Source organism: Bos javanicus, chromosome 1, assembly GCF_032452875.1.
Source record: "Bos javanicus breed banteng chromosome 1, ARS-OSU_banteng_1.0, whole genome shotgun sequence".
Lineage (NCBI taxonomy): Eukaryota > Metazoa > Chordata > Mammalia > Artiodactyla > Bovidae > Bos > Bos javanicus.
The window spans coordinates 148076227-148091024 of record NC_083868.1 but is presented as its reverse complement, the minus strand read 5'-3'; the positions used below and the strand labels follow the sequence as shown (position 1 = coordinate 148091024).

Genomic DNA, 14798 nt, shown 5'->3' with positions numbered 1-14798 from the left:
TCACCTGGGAAGCCCAATTCCTATGTATTTTGTAAAACAAACCCTGGTATTATAAACTTCCTTTAACCAATAAATACCTCTATTTACCCCTAGTGGGCATAGGTAAACACACGGATGTATATTTAGATGTGGGTTAGGCATGAAGTTGCTTTTTTTCCTAAACAAGGAAAAAAATGTCTCAATTTATTACTCAATGTGACATTTTTAGATCTGAGTAGACAGAAAGGACCTTGTGAAAATGTGCTAAGCTTCCACATAGTTAACAAGATGTCACTTTGGGAGAGAATTTTCATAATTAATGAACCAGTTCAATTTGCTTTGCCATTTGACTTTGATTAATATGTCGTGGAGTATTCCCACGGGGACTCTTTCCAGTTTGCTTGGGGAGCTCTAATGTCTATATCCTGTGCATGTGCATGGATCAAAGCTCTGGCATCCAATAGCTGCCTCGTTAGGTCAGGGAATAGCCGTGCAAGCTCAGTGACAATCCTGAAATTCTGCAGCAGGCCAGCACGTGATCCACACGGGCAAACCCAAACCCAACAAGCATAAAATCCAAACCAAAGCCATTGGAGAAGGGATTGCACCACTCACTGCCTATTTATTTCACGGAGCCTTAGCAGGAGAATTTATATAATTAAACTTTTATTCCTAATTCTGCCATGAGTTTGGCAGACTGAATGAAATGACTTTAGCATCATCCTGAAACCATTTGATTAAAATTTGCTTCATTGTGAATGCAGTTAAATGACTTGTATAAGTTAAATCAATCGGTTTCCAATCAGTGCAATTTTCTGTTCAGAAAGCACTGTAGATATCTCAAAGAAGGAATTTGATACAGGCATATCTTGGAGACATTGTGGGTTTGGTTTCACTGCAATATAGTGAATATTGCAATAAAGTGAGTCACATGAATTTTTTGGTTTCCCAGTGCATATATAAAAGGTTATGCTTATATTATGTTGCCGTCTATTACCATTCTGGGTGTGCTCAGTTGCTCACTTATGTCTGATTCTTTGCAACCCCATGGACTGTATGTAGCTCGCCAGGCTCCTCTGTCCTTGGGATTCTCCAGGCAAGAATACTGGAGTGGGTTTCCATGCCTGTCTCCAGGGGATCTTGCCGACCCAGGGATTGAACGCGCGTCTCTTAAGTCTCCTTCATTGGCAGGTGGGTTCTTTATCACTAGCGCCACCTGGAAAGCCCAGTTTTCTGTTGTTGCTAAAACTGAGCTCACTTAGCAGAAATCCAGAAGCCATGGTGCCACCTTTGTTGCTGCTGCCGCCAAAGCACTGCAAAAAGGTGGAAACAGAGCATCTTCCTTCTGCCTATCTTCCAGTTTGCTGCTGGTGCTTCACATTAGTAGAGCCCAACAGGGGACTGGTTGGCCAGGGAAACTGGGAAATGTGGTTTTCAGACTTTTTGCCCCAGCGTCAGAGGGGAGGATAAAGAAGGGAGAATGTGGAGCTGAGAAACAAGAGACCTTAGTCAGCCCCCAAGTGTTTCCAAGGACAAATCCTGCAGAAATTTAAAGTAGATGCACATTACTTGATTAAATTTGTTGTTTTTCAGTTGCTCAGTCATGTCTGACTCTTTGTGACCCAATGGACTACAGCATGCGAGGCTTCCCTGTCCTTCACCATCTCCTGGAGTTTGCTCAGACTCATGTCCATTGAATCAGTGATGCCATCCAACCACCTCATCCTCCTTCTCCTTCCCTCAGTCTTTACCAGCATCAGGGTCTTTTCCAATGAATTAGCTCTTCGCATCAGGTGGCCAAAGTACAGAAACTTCAGCTTCAGCATCAGTCCTTCCAATGAATATTCAGGGCTGATTTCCTTTAGGATTGACTGGTTTGATCTTCTTGCTGTCCAAAGGACTCTCAAGAGTCTTCTTCAACACCACAGTTTGAAAGCATCAATTCTTCAGCACTCAGGGCTTCCCTCGTAGCTCAGTTGGTGAAGAATCTGCAGTGCAGGAGACCTGGGTTGGGAAGATCCCCTGGAGGAGGGCATGGCAACCCACTCTAGTATTCTTGCCTGGAGAATCCCATGGACAGAGGAGCCTGGCAGGCTATAGTCCCTGGGATTGCAAGAGTCCGACATGACTTAGCAACCAAACCACCACTACCAGCCTTCTTTGTGGTCCAACTCTCACATTTCTCTACTGAAAAAACCGTAGCTTTACCTATACGGACGTTTGTCAACAAAGTGATGTCTAAGCTTTTTAATACGCTCCCTAGATTCATCATAGCTTTTCTTCCAAGGAGCAAGCGTCTTTTAATTTCATGGCTGCAGTCACCATCTGCAGTGATTTTGGAACCCCAAAAAATAAATTATTAAATTAATTGGTTAAATTAATGAGTGAAATATATTTTATTAAGTTACCTTTGTTTTAAACCCATCTCTGTGGATCATATCACATTATAATCCAGCATATACAAACAACCCTGAAGTTGTATAGATGCTAATGGATATGATATTTAAAAAGTTCATGTTAATATTTATTCAAACTAATTATCCAATCAGCTTCACGGGTAAGAAACAAGACAAAAATGATCATTTAAATCCTATGCCTGGGCCATGCCAATCCTGTCTTTCTACAATAATGAAAAGGATCAAATTTAAACAGAAAAGGTAGTGAAGAAATGAAATGAAACATCTTACATTTCAGACAAGAACCCAGGTGGTCCCTTCCCTGGGCAGGTATCTTCTTAAAGGTTTCTCCAGCTCAGCAATACTTGGAGAGATGTGACATGTTCAAGAACCAATTGCTTCTGGGTGGGTTTCCGGTGGTTAAAGGAAGTCAAGGATACGGACACTGGAGGGAACAGACTAAAGACCTTTGTTCCATTTTGTGGCCCAGCAGTGTTTAATATTCCTATTAACAAAAAGAAAAAAAATGCCTGCTGGTCTTAGTGGCACTCTATGAACAGGACTGGATAATTTTCTTTTATTGAATTCATTCCTATCTCTTCATGTGGTTCTGAGAAGTGTGGCCCGAGGGCATTTTCCTTCCTGATTGGAGGTAAGTTAACAGACTGGCAATTACTGTCATTACAAGCCAGATCCTATAGCTGGGAGAGCTAGGCGGCTGCTAACTCCAGAGCAGCACGGGACGAGAGGGAGCCGCTGAGACCACACTGAGAGTCCAGGGCATGGTAGACAAGTAATCTGCAGGGGAAAAGGCCCCTTTGATCTTTGCTGCTGCTGCTGCTGCTGCTAAGTCACTTCAGTCGTGTCCGACTCTGTGTGACTCCGTAGACGGCAGCCCACCAGGCTCCCTTGTCCCTGGGATTCTCCAGGCAAGAACACTGGAGTGTCAGACAGCAATTTCAGCAGAAGCACAGTTGATGTGGCATTTTTTTTTTAAATTTCTTTATTGCAGTGGAATAGGCAAGACCGACTTGTCTGTGCAGGGGTTGCCAAGAGGAAGTTAAGATGAGCTTTAGCTTACCTGCATCTTAAGCTGTGCAAAGAAGAAAGATTCACCTTTTTGTTAAATGGAAATGATCTGAATATTCATTAAGGGCAAATCATTGGTCATTTAATGTTTTTAATCATGTGGCCAGTTTCAGCTTCATGTAAGATCAGCTGCTTGCTGGTAATGGCCATTTTCTTTTCAATCCTTGGGGTAGGCTCCAAAAATTCAATTATTTTTGTTAAATTCAGTACAATGCTTGCCCCAGACTTCCCTGGAAGCATCTGTTGTCAGGCTGCGGGGAGAGAACAGATTTGTATGTTGCCCTTGGAAATACTTCCCGCTTCTCATTAGGTCAATTTGAAATATCAGAAAGGCTGTTTATATACAGAGGAGTCCAAGGAAGATAGTGGAGCTGGAGGAGGGCCATCAGCTCACGTCTTACATCCTGGTTACAAGACTAGGCGTCTCATCACAAGCCATTCTTTTAAATATATATACATATATATATATATATATTATATATATATAGGCTTCCCGTGTAGCTCAGTCGGTAAAGAATTTTCCTGCAATGCAGGAGACCTGGGTTCGATTCCTGGGCTGGGAAGATCCCCTGGAGAAGGAAATGGCAACCCACTCCAGTATTCTTGCCTGGAGAATCCCATGGACAGAGGAGCCTGGTGGGCTACAGTCCAAGGGGTTGTAAGAGTTGGACTAAACCACCACACCATGTGTGTGTGTGTATATATATATATATATATATATATATATATATATATATATATTTAATTGGCTTCTGCTGTATATCAAGATGACTCAGCCAGAGGTACATGTTTGTTCCGTCCCTCTTGAACTCCCCACCCCCGCACCTCCCCAACCTATCCCACCCCTCTAGGTTGTCACAGAGTGCTGGATTTGAGCTCCCGGTGTTACACAGAAAATTCCCACTGACTGTCTAATTTCACATATGGTAGTGTATATGTTTCAATGCTACTGTCTCACAGACAGAGGACAGAATTGTGGACAGAGTCGGGGAAGGAGAAGGTGGGATGAATTGAGAAAGCGTGGCATCACTAGCCATTCTGACCTGATCAGGAGCTGCAGACACCTAGGTGCCTTTGGAAAAGTTAACAGAAGCTGCCAGGGGACTTGTCTGTGGGTCTTCTTGGTTAAGAACCTAATTTAGCTCATCAGAATTGACTGGTTTCATAATCCACACTCTTTTCTTGAACTAAATAAGTTAGGGACAGGATGTAGGGCATTTATGATAGCCCCTGAAATTTGTTTTTTTAGCACATATCAAGAGATGATCAATCCATAAATAGAGAGGGAATGAACAAAATGAATTCTCTGCGCATGGCTGTCGATTTCCTGGTAGAATTCCTCTAGCATCTCCAGGAAATGTCTCCCTTACTTGTGTGTGTGTCTGCCAGGCCTGCCAGTTCTGAGTCAGCCACCGGAGGGGTTGGTCTCCGACGCGCTCACCATATGACATGTCAGGCAGATCAAAGCAGGGATTTCAGGAAGGACTACAAGGGGAAATGGTTAGTAATTAATAAAAGGATGTGGAATTGGTCATGTTGACTGAAAGAGCCCAGAACCTTGGTGAAAGTTTTCCAGAGGCTGCCAAGATAAAAAGAGTGGCCGCACTGAGTTATGTTGGGGGTGAAGATTTTAGGTGTTAATGCCTTTGAGCGAGGGGAGCTGAGAAAGACATTGACTCTCACCCAGGCCACAGGCTCACCTATTATGAGAGCCTCTTCAGCTCCAGCCATAGTTTTAGTTTGTTTTGAAATGGAGCTTTTAGGGGCCGTAAGGGACCTGCAAAAACTTGATAATGATGTTTAATTCTGAGAGTCAAGTTGTGGTTTCTCATTTGGCTTCTCATGGTTTCTGGCTTCTCATGGCTTCAAGTCAATGTGTTTTGTTTCCAGACTGAAGATCAAAGAAACTTTTTCCCTTGCACTTGCTGACTTTTCCTCCTTGTGTTGGGTCTAATGCAAGGATGAAACTAAATAACCCCCTCCCCTGGAATATGTATGTATCTCCTGGCTCCTCCACCATGGCTGTGGCCACTGAACACTTTTTGGGAGCTTGGTGTTGAGCAGTAGAATGTGGGAAGGGAGGTGACACAGATAATGGGTGTTGGGAGAAAGCGTATTAGAGGTGACTCCCGTCTCACTAAGGGGACTTAGCAAGTTTTGCCTAACCAGGTCAAGATCCGAGAGTGTTAGAAGGTCTGGATGCTGCTGCTGCTGCTATGTGCGTGTATTCTTGGGAGTTGGCAAACAAACCATGGAACCTCCAAGTAAATTTCCCACTGATTGCTTGGGAGACTTGTGAGCATATAAATGGCCTCAGTGCGTTTTTAAGCCATTATCCCAAGGGAGTGGGATATTTTCAATATTCATAAATATCTTAGGCTGTGATATCCATTTAAGAGTGAGTCTATGGATCTTAACCAAGTGACAGTGTGGTTTCTTAACTTCTGAATGATTCCCCCATCCCTTCTTCTTTGCCCTCCCTCAGTCCTCTTCCAGCTCCTGAAAGTGAAAGTGTTAGTCGTTTAGTCCTGTCTGACTCTTTTCGACCCCATGGACTGTAGCCCACCAGGCTCCTCTGTCCATGGGATTCTCCAGGCAAGAATACTAGAATGGGATGCCATGTTCTTCTCCAGAGGATCTTCCCGACCCACAGATTGAACCTGGGTCTTCTGCAAAGCAGGCAGATTCTTTACCGTCTAAGCCACCTGGGAAGCCCTGCCAACCCCCAAATAGATCTATGCTGTGGATGACCTGGTGATTCACTGCTGGTGGTTTAACACAGAGATCTGACTTTCTCTGTATCAACTGGGCAGGGTTCTGGGAATGGAGGCAGACACCTCTCTCTAATGGTTCATTGGTTCTTGATAAATATTACAGAATGAAGAGACACCTTTCTCAGCACGGGGCAAACTCTAATCTGAGGGAGAGAGAAAAGCATTATGACACACTGGGTTAAGACTGGGGTGCAGTGATGGAAGGACAGGCTGGTGTGATGCCAAGAAATGGGGGCTATTTCAGGTAGGATGATGAGGGAGAGAAGGAAGGAGTTATGGGTTCTCCGAGAGGATGACATTTCAGCTGAGTTCAGCGTGACAGGGAGGAGGGGGAAGAGATTTCCAGGTTGGGAGATAGGTACAGACACCTCAAAGGAGTAACAATCTACCCTAAAAACTCCAGCTTCCAAAGGCAACCTCCTCGATGTATCCATACTTTCCTGTGTTTCAAGAGGAAGCATTCTTGCAAAATTCATTCAGAGTCCATGAGAGCACTAAGGAAGACCTTCTTCCAACAAGATGGTTAGTTTTTAAAGAATAGACTTTACTTTTGGTTTAAAAAAATTTTAATCGGACCATAGATGCTTTACAATGTTGGTTTCTACTGTGCATGCGTGCTAAGTCGCTTCAGTCATGTCCGACTCTTTGCGACCACATGGACTGCAGCCTGCCAGGCTCCTCTGTCCGAGGGATTCTCCAGTCATGAATACTGGAGTGGGTTGCCATTCCCTTCTCCAGGGGATCTTCCCGACCCAGGGATCGAACCCGCGTCTCTCTTGTCTCTTGCATTGGCAGGCATGTTCTTTGCCCTCAGCACTAGCTGGGAAGCCTAGTTCCTACTGGACCCCAAAGTGAATCAGCTAAGCTTTTATGTATATATCTCCTCTTTTTTGGATTTTCTTTCCATTTAGGTCACCACAGAGCGTTTCCTGTGCTATTCAGTAGGTTCTCTTTAATTGTCTATTTTATGCATAGAGTGCTCAGTCGCTCTTTGTAGCCCCATGGACTGTAGTCCACCAGACTCCTCTTGTCTGCAGAATTTTCCAGCCAAGATACTGGACTGTGGTGCCATTTCCTTTTCCAGGGGATCTTCCTGACCCAGAGATCGAACCCTCATCTCTTGTGTCTCCTGCATTAGCAGGTGGATTCTTGACCACTAGCGCCTCCTGGGAAGCCCTTATGCATAGTATCCCTAGCGTATATGTCAACCCCCATCTCCTGATTCATCCCACTCACCTTTCCCCTCTTAGTGTCCATACATTTGTTCTCTACATGGATGTCTCTTAAATAGACTTCACTTTTTAGATGAGGTTTTAGGTTTATAGTAAAATTGGGCAGAAGTTTCAGAGATTTCCCAAACACCGCCCTATCTCCACACAAGCATGGCCTCCCCATTACCAATAGCCCTGGCCAAAGGGGTACGTTTCTTACAGTTGACAAACATACATTGACACGGCGTCATCACCTAGAGTCCATAGTTTACATGAGGGTTCACTCTTGGTGCTATGCCTTCTCTGGGCTTGGATCAGTGTATCATGACATGTATCCACCAGTGCAGTGAGCACAGAGTAGTTTCACTGCCCTAAAAATCCTCTGATTATTTCTAAGTACAATGAAACCTCACAAATGTCATTTACATAGCAAAAGAAGGGCTGCCAGTGCAAGCTTTCTTTTTTTTCCTCTTTCTTTAAGATTGCAAAGGTCTTTGACGCGTGGAAGGCGGGCTTTTATTAACTCGGCATTTGTATCATAAGCATAATTCCCAGACAGGCAGGAAAGTCCCAGAATTCTGAGTCATGGTTGTTTGAATAGATGTTTTGTAAGGCTAGGCATTTGCTTTCACAAATAAAGCATTGATGAGCTCAACAGTTGCTTGAAATGAACCGGGAAAGTTTTATAATATGCACTTGGCCTTCAGAAGACAGTGCTGTGATTTAGAACACTTTTTTCCCCCTCTTTCATCTATATTCAAATTATAAGAAAATTTTTCTTTTTGGCCACCTGTGCTGGTCAATGCTCGATGTCAGGGATCCCCGTATTTGAAAATAGAAAAACAATTAAGATCTTGTGGAAAAAGAAGATATCCTTCTGGACATGTTAGGTGTCTGCTCTTGGTGTGTGGGATATGGGGTTGCACTGGTGTCTTCTTTCAAGGCGGGAGTCGTGACGTGGAAGGATTCTGCTTGTGAAATACAATTTTGGCAGAAGTGGATCATCTGATGATCAGAATGGTTATTTCCCTTTCCAGGCTGCTGGTAAGAGCTGGAATGTTTAATGCCCTACTGCACTTCATTAATAAAAAGGTCTAGAAACAGAACTGGAGGGCTCAGAAAAGGGCAGAGAATTGGGTAGCTGAGGCTCCAGACACTGACTTACAAGAATGAACTATCTCATGAGGACTGTGCCAACAGCAAATGGCAGATAATGTTAGCTATCTAAATGGAAAGAAACGCAATTCAAAAAAAGAGAACAGTTCAGCTTGAGATAAAGAGCTGGATGTCTTCTTTGGAGAGATGGCCCATTTTTTGATTTGGTTGTTTATGTGTGTGATATTAAGCTGCTTGTATATTTTGGAGATAGATCCCTTTTCAGTTGCTTTGCTTGCAAATATTTTCTCCCATTCTGAGGGTTGCCTTTCCACCTTGTTTATAGTTTCCTTTGCTGTGCCAAGGGCTTCCCTGGTAGCTCAGATGGTAAAAAACCTGCCTGCAATGTGGGAGACCTGGGTTTGATCCTTGGGTTGGGAAGATCCCCTGGGGAAGGAAGTGGCAACCCACTCTAGTATTCTTGCCTAGAGAATTCCATGGACAGAAGAGTCTGGCAGGCTATAGTCCATGGGGTCGCAAAGAGTCAGCCTAACAACAGGGCAACTGACACACTCTGCTGTGCAAAAGGACTGTATAGCCCAGGGAACTCTACTCAGTGCACTGTGGGGACCTAAATGGGGAGGAAATCCAAAAAAGAGGGCATGTATGTGTACATATAGCTGATTCGCTTTGTGGTACAACAGAAAGTGACCACATGGTAAAGCAACTATACTCCAATAAAAATTAAAAAAAAAATGAAGAGCTGGAGTTGGGTTGAGGATTCAGTGGGTGGAAATTGAGGAGGCAGGAGGGCCTCTGTAGAAATGGGGTCACAGAATTTCAAATACCCAGGTCATGGGCTTTCGTGCCTCATTTCCTCTCTTGCTCTCCCCTAAACTTCCCATTTTCTTAACCATTCCAAACAGGTTACTCTCTGACTCAAACTGCCCGTTTGGGCCCAGAAGCCTATCTGAGAGACCCCTGCTGTGGAGAGGAGGGAGTACAGCTCTCTGTTCCAGGAGGTAAGAGCACCATGGTTGGAGCACGTGGGCCTCGGCACACAGCTCCCTCAGCAAGGAAAAATCTCTGAGTTCTCTGTGATGGAGTTGATTCATTTACCGCCCTTGAATCTGTGGATCTTATAGGGGTTTTTTAAGTTCACTTGGTCCCTCACTTAATGCAGAATCTCCAGTCACAATACTGACTCCTGTTGGAACCCCTCTGGTGATGGATAAGTCAATTCTTTGTAAGTCTGCTCACTTATCTGGGTCAGTCCCACATATACCGTCATGGCAGCACTATGTAACCTCCTGGTAAGTTTGACAAAATCCTTACTGCCTGGGGCCCATGCTCAGAGACTCAGATAGGATTGTTCTGGGGGGTGGGTCCTGGCATCAGTATTACTTAAAACTCTTGACATGATGCCAATAACTCTCTGAGGTTGACAGCAATGGCTCTAGTGCTTTTCTTATGGAAGTCAGCTTTCCTGGAGGTACCACCCCATCCATGCTAACTCTGTCCTCTGGAGCCAAGTCCATCTCTTCTTTTACATGACAGCCTTTCAGACTATGAAGTTGGCTCACCTGCCCCCAGGTTGGTCTTATTTCCCTGAGGCTTTTTCTTCTCCTGGTGAAGTCATTTCTTTGCTCAAAAGTTACTCCTGTGATGTGGTTTTACTTCCCTCACCATCCTGATTATAAGCTACATTGTCAGAATGCCACTTACAGTGTGTGTCTCTTCATGCTTTTGTTTCATTGTGAGCTTGCTGTCAACTAAATCCCCTCAATTTTCTCCTACAAAAGGCTTACAGCTTAGTTGGGGAGACAGGCATGCCAGTAAACCAAAGCTTCCCCATCCTGTAATTATGAAATTGATTTTTAAAGTCTACATACAGGACTTTTATTTACCCTTATTAAATGTCATCTTGTTCTTTTTACCTATTTAATTGTGTTCTGCAAAGATTCTGTAAATATTGCCTGCTTGGTAAGGCATCTTAGTATCTTTATCCATGTTATTAATCATAGTAACAGTAAGAGCCCCTGGCCTTCCCAGGTGGCGCTAGTTGTGAAGAACTCACCTGCCAATGCAGGAAACTGAGACATGGGTTTGATTGCTGAGTCGGGAAGATCCCCTGGAGAAGGGCATGATAACCCACTCCAGTATTCTTGCCTGGAGAATCCCATGGATACAGGAGCCTGGCAGGCTACAGTCCATAAGGTTGCAGGGTCAGATATGACTGAGGCAATTTAGCATGCATGCACGCATGCTAAATTCACTTTGTTTATAGCACACATTGACTCTAATAATATAGTATTATTGACTCAATCAGATCAGATCAGTTGCTCAGTCGTGTCCAACTCTTTGCCACCCCATGAATTGCAGCACGCCAGGCCTCCCTGTCCAATACCAACTCCCGGAGTTCACCCAGACTCACGTCCATCGAGTCAGTGATGCCATCCAGCCATCTCATCCTCTGACGTCCCCTTCTCCTCTTGCCCCCAATCCCTCCCAGCATCAGAGTCTTTTCTAATGAGTCAACTCTTCGCATGAGGTGGCCAAAGTACTGGAGTTTCAGCTTTAGTATCATTCCTTCCAAAGAAATCCCAGGGCTGATTTCCTTCAAAATGGACTGGTTGGATCTTCTTGCAGTCCAAGGGACTCTCAAGAGTCTTCTCCAACACCACAATTCAAAAGCATCAATTCTTCGGTGCTCAGCCTTCTTCACAGTCCAACTCTCACATCCATACATGACCACAGGAAAAACCATAGCCTTGACTAGATGGACCTTTGTTGGCAAAGTAATGTCTCTGCTTTTGAATATGCTATCTAGGTTGATCATAACTTTCCTTCCAAGGAGTAAGCGTCTTTTAATTTCATGGCTGCAGTCACCATCTGCAGTGATTTTGGAGCCCAGAAAAATAAAGTCTGACACTGTTTCCACTGTTTCCCCATCAATTTCCCATGAAGTGATGGGACTGGATGCCATGATCTTCATTTTCTGAATGTTGAGCTTTAAGTCAACTTTTTCACTCTCCACTTTCACTCTCATCAAGAGGCTTTTTAGTTCCTCTTCACTTTCTGCCATAAGGGTGGTGTCATCTGCATCTCTGAGGTTATTGATATTTCTCCCGGCAATCTTGATTCCAGCTTGTGTTTCTTCCAGCCCAGCATTTCTCATGATGTACTGTGCATAGAAGTTAAATAAGCAGGGTGACAATATACAGCCTTGACGTACTCCTTTTCCTATTTGGAACCAGTCTGTTGTTCCATGTCCAGTTCTAACTGTTGCTTCCTGACCTTGACTCTAATACTTACTGACTGATGTGTGTTAGTTGTTCAGTCATGTCTGGCTTTTTGTCAAGCTATGGACTGTAGCCTGCCAGACTCCTCTGTCCATGGGATTCTCCAGGCAAGAATACTGGAGTGGGGTGCCATTTCCTTCTCCATGGGACCTTCCTGACCCAGGGATTGAACCCAGGTCTCTTGCATTGCAGGCAGATACTTTACCAAATGAGGCACCAGGGAAGCCCTTATTGATAGGAAGCACCACCAGGCTGAGTTGAAAGAGACAAAATAAAGCTCCAACTTGTATGGGTAGGAAGTAGGCTGAGAAAGCTACAGCACCAATGGAGTGTTCTTACGGAAAACAAAGGATGTTACAGGAAGAGATGACAGTCCAGAGGGTGCAGCCAACATCCACCAGAGAGTCCAGGGCCCTAGAAAGAAACTTCGCCATCTGTACAGCTGGAGCACATAATTGCTTTGCAACTGTGCTGATGCAGCCTCTTGTTTCTCCCTTTTTTGAACAGGAGTGTCTACTGTGGTTATTCTATGCTCGTCCCACCATTGTGTGTGGAGTACGTGTCTGCATGTAGGGTTGAAAATAACTAGCCTCTATCAGTTCAGTTCAGTTGCTCAGTTGCTCAGTTGTGTCTGACTCATTGCAACTCCATGGACTGCAGCATGCTAGGCTTCCCTGTCCATCACCAACTCCCAGAGCTTGCTCAAACTCATGTCCATCAAGTCGGTGATGCCATCCAACCATCTCATCCTCTATTGTCCCCTTCTTCTCCTGCCTTCAGTCTTTCCCAGAATCAGGGTCTTTTCCAATGAATCAGTTCTTTGCATCAGGTGGCCAAAGTATTGGAGCTTCAGCTTCAGCATCGGTCCTTCCAGTGAGTATTCAGGACTGATTTCCTTTAGGATGGGCTGGTTGGATCTCCTTGCAGTCCAAGGGACTCTCAAGAGTCTTCTCCAACACCACAGTTCAAAAGCATCAATTCTTCAGTGCTCAGCTCTCTTTACAGTCCAACTCTCACATCCATACATGACTACTGGAAAAACCATAGCTTTGACTAGATGGACCTTTGTGGGTAATGTCTCTGCTTTTTAATAGGCTGTCTAGGATGGTCATAGCTTTTCTTCCAAGGAGCAAGAGTCTTTTAATTTCATGGCTACAGTCACCATCTGCAGTGATTTTGGAGCCCAAGAAAATAGTCTGTCACTGTTTCCATTTCCTCCCCATCTATTGCCATGAAGTGATGGGACCGGATGCCATAGTTCATTGCATTCAGATGGTCATGAACAACCTCAGTGAGTTCTTTAGGAAGAGCCACACTAAGGAACTTCACTTATACTTGGACTTGACTTACAGTAATGAGACTTTGGTTGGGCTTGCTCCCAGTGTGTGTATTTTGCACATAATACGTGTCCAGAGGCAGCCTGAATCTGGGCCCTGTAACCACTTGAGCGACAGATATGAGGAAGTGACATTGTGCCAGTTTTCGGGCCTAGACCTGAAGACACGGGCAACTTCTACCTCCTGTTTCTTGAGACGCTTATTCTTGGAATCCAGCCACCATGTTGGGAGGAGACTCAAGCTGCTCTGCGGAGACGTTTTACTGGGGGAGGAACCAACAGCCAGAACAGTTGCCAGCTAAGGGCAGGTCACCTTGGAAGTGATGGATCAGCCCCAGGAGAGTGGCCCTGGCTCTTTCCAGGAGGGGCAAGGATGAACTCTCCCTCCTGAGCCCTGCTCAATATCGGGTTCATGGGCACAGTGAATCGCTGCTGTTTTAAACCTCTAAGTTTGGACCAAGTTGGTTCACAGCAGTAAGAACAGCACCAGGCATTGCGCTACGGGCTTTTCATGTATTTTCTTAGTCCTCCTAACAGTGCGATGCCACAGGCATTATTTCTCCTTCTGATGGATGAAAAAAAGGGGGGCTCAAGGTCATACAAGTAGTAAATGGCACTATTGGGATTGAAACTGAGACATATTGGATTATACGATCCTTTTAACCTCTAAAATGCTGAGTAGGACAGGGCTGAGGTCAGACAGCCATGCAGCCATTTAACGGATGCCTGCAGAATGCTTTCTGTGGAGAGAAAAAGGAAGAAAACTGTGATAGCTCAGGGAGGAGGCAGACATGAAAACAAATAAATGCAGTTGGGTATGGTGTGCTGTGATGGCTAAAGTGAGGGGACACAACTGTGTGTTCAGTTTTTTCTCTGTAGGTTTTCTACCAACACAGATTTATACACATTTTAATAAAAAAGTGATAGTGCTCTATAGATATTCTATGACATTTTTTCATGTCACTCTGTTATGTATAAAAGCCCATGATTTTAAATTGGTGATTGTGATTTATTAAACTGCTTCCCACATAAATGTTTCTGATTTTTTTTTTTTTTTTGCTATTTCATGCAATATTGCATCAGATATCATTATATATATAACACATCTGTGAGTGTTTCTTTAGGAATTCTTGGATCAAAGATAATGATTATGATTTCTGAAGATTATTACCAGAAAAGCTTTATCAGTTTGTCCTTTTACCAAGAATGTAATTTCCCCCATATTCCCCAATTTCCCCCATATTCCACCCTTATGAACACTGCTTTTATCAGTCTATTAAATTTCTGTCATGCTGATAAGGGCATAAAGCATTATTCTTGTTTTAATTAGCAATTTCCAGATTATCAGAGCATTTCATTTGCTTTTGGACACTTGTACCTTTATATTATTTGGAATTTCTGGTTTATACCCTTTCTTGTTTTCATTTTATAATTTTTTTTTTCTTCTGGACTTGCATGAGTTCTCTAAAGAGTCTAGATATTACCTTCATTAATTGTTGTAAAGATTTTCTCCAAGTTTGTTTCTTGTGTTTTAATTTTAAAAGGAATCTTTTCTTATGAATGCATTAAATGTTCACGATAGCAAATCTTTGGATTTTTGAAATTCTGGTTTTGTC

At 43.8% G+C, this 14798-nt stretch overlaps 1 long non-coding RNA gene across 1 annotated transcript in view; it reads left to right on the top strand.

Annotated features, from left to right (window-relative positions):
• LOC133251704 (uncharacterized) overlaps positions 1-14798 on the top strand; it is a 114213-nt gene that overhangs the window by 53580 nt on the left and 45835 nt on the right. The window contains exon 3 of the long non-coding RNA XR_009737749.1: positions 9471-9566. This is a non-coding gene — a long non-coding RNA (uncharacterized LOC133251704). The remainder of the gene's footprint in view (positions 1-9470; positions 9567-14798) is intronic.